Source organism: Penaeus monodon, chromosome 29, assembly GCF_015228065.2.
Source record: "Penaeus monodon isolate SGIC_2016 chromosome 29, NSTDA_Pmon_1, whole genome shotgun sequence".
Lineage (NCBI taxonomy): Eukaryota > Metazoa > Arthropoda > Malacostraca > Decapoda > Penaeidae > Penaeus > Penaeus monodon.
The window spans coordinates 35926616-35928154 of NC_051414.1; the positions used below are offsets into that span (position 1 = coordinate 35926616).

General features: G+C 39.0%; 1 protein-coding gene and 1 pseudogene across 1 annotated transcript in view; one reads left to right on the forward strand and one right to left on the reverse strand.

Moving 5' to 3' along the window:
• Window positions 1-1539, reverse strand: part of LOC119592217 (rab3 GTPase-activating protein non-catalytic subunit-like) — a gene marked incomplete at its 3' end in the record, with an annotated part of 43875 nt that overhangs the window by 17099 nt on the left and 25237 nt on the right.
• Window positions 1-1539, forward strand: part of LOC119592218 — a 5583-nt pseudogene that overhangs the window by 1144 nt on the left and 2900 nt on the right.

Consider the following 1539-nt stretch of genomic DNA (forward strand, 5'->3'; position numbering starts at 1 on the left):
GTAATGTTATTGACTATCAGATTTCACTCAAAACTTGCTGTGATTTTGACGGAAGACCTAAAGTCATAACTCATCCAACTCCTTTAGTAAGACGATCACAATCACCTCAGCCTCCGTGTATGGGGCTCCGGAAAAGGCCAACAAACCTCCAACATGTATACTGTGGCACGATAGAGCTTGGACTGATTTCCTGTTAGGTGATAAATTGCTAGAGAGGTTTACAGTTCTTCTCGTGCCAGAATATATATGATCTATCTATCCATCTGTTGGGCTTTGCTTGAGCATAAATAAGGGCCATAGACCATGTAATTTGCATGTGGCCAGTTTACGTACGTGCAAGTCCTAAGAATATTTACCGACAGTGTTTGACTTCAGCCTTGATAAGATTTACGCATATTCTGTTTTCTATTTTTCTTCTTGGAAAATATGTTGCTGTTGCTCACCAAACAATTTGCAGTGATCAGATGCAGAAAATGAAGCATATTTTGCACAATATTGTAATTTTTTCAAGAGCAGTCTATTTACATTATAATATTTATGTGTTTCATTCTTCTTATGTTGCATTTCAACTTTCCTTAATAATAATGATAACACACACAGTTGCTTGTAGGCTTATATAACGGAAAATCTGTTGAAACTTCAGTTCATTACCATTTAGCTATTTAGGTCTAATTTTACCCTCAGATACTAATATTTTTATTCCATATTTTCCAGGATAAGGAAGCCCGTTTCCTATCAGATGGACCTTGATGAAGGTATTGGTGAGTTGGTGTTTCATGAAGTGTGTATATTACTATCTACATGACGATATATATTCCATTTCATAGGCTTTGTATTATATTAAAGTATTCCCTACAGAAAATCATCAATTAATGCTTCTCTTCCGCAGATGACGATTTTGCAGACTTCACACCACCATCCAAGAAAAGCAAGAGTGATAAAGAAGGGAATGAAGATTATCAGAAGGAAAAGAAGAGAGACTCCAGCAAGAAGGAGAAGAGAGAGAGCAGAGAGGAGAGAGAGAGAAGACACAAGGAGAGGAAGGACAAGAAGAAGGATAAGCACAGGGACAGGAGCAGAGAAAGAGAGAAAAACAGAGACAGGCATGAGAGCAGCAAGGAGCGCCGTGAATCCCGCGAAAGAAGTAAAGAGAGACACAGTAGTAAAGAAAAGGATAAAAGTAAGGAAAAGCGCAGAGACAGAGAGAGGAGGAAGGATTCCGAAGAGAGGAGCGGCAGAGAGAGGCGAAGTTCCAAGGAAGATGGAGAGGGAAAGAGAAATGAAGAGAAAGGAGAAGCTGAGAATACAGAGAACGAAGGCAGTGACAGGAAAGATCAGTCTCCTAGTGCTCCAAAACAGGAGAGCGTTCCTATGACATCGACTCAGAACTCTCCACGGAGAACAAACGCTAAACCTAGAATGACTTTGGAAGAAAAAATATTCCAGGTGAGTGCACTTCAGAAAAAAAAATTCAATATCAGATCTATAGAGTGGTAAGATTTGCCCTCACAACTTTTCAATTTATAAAGCTGTAATTAT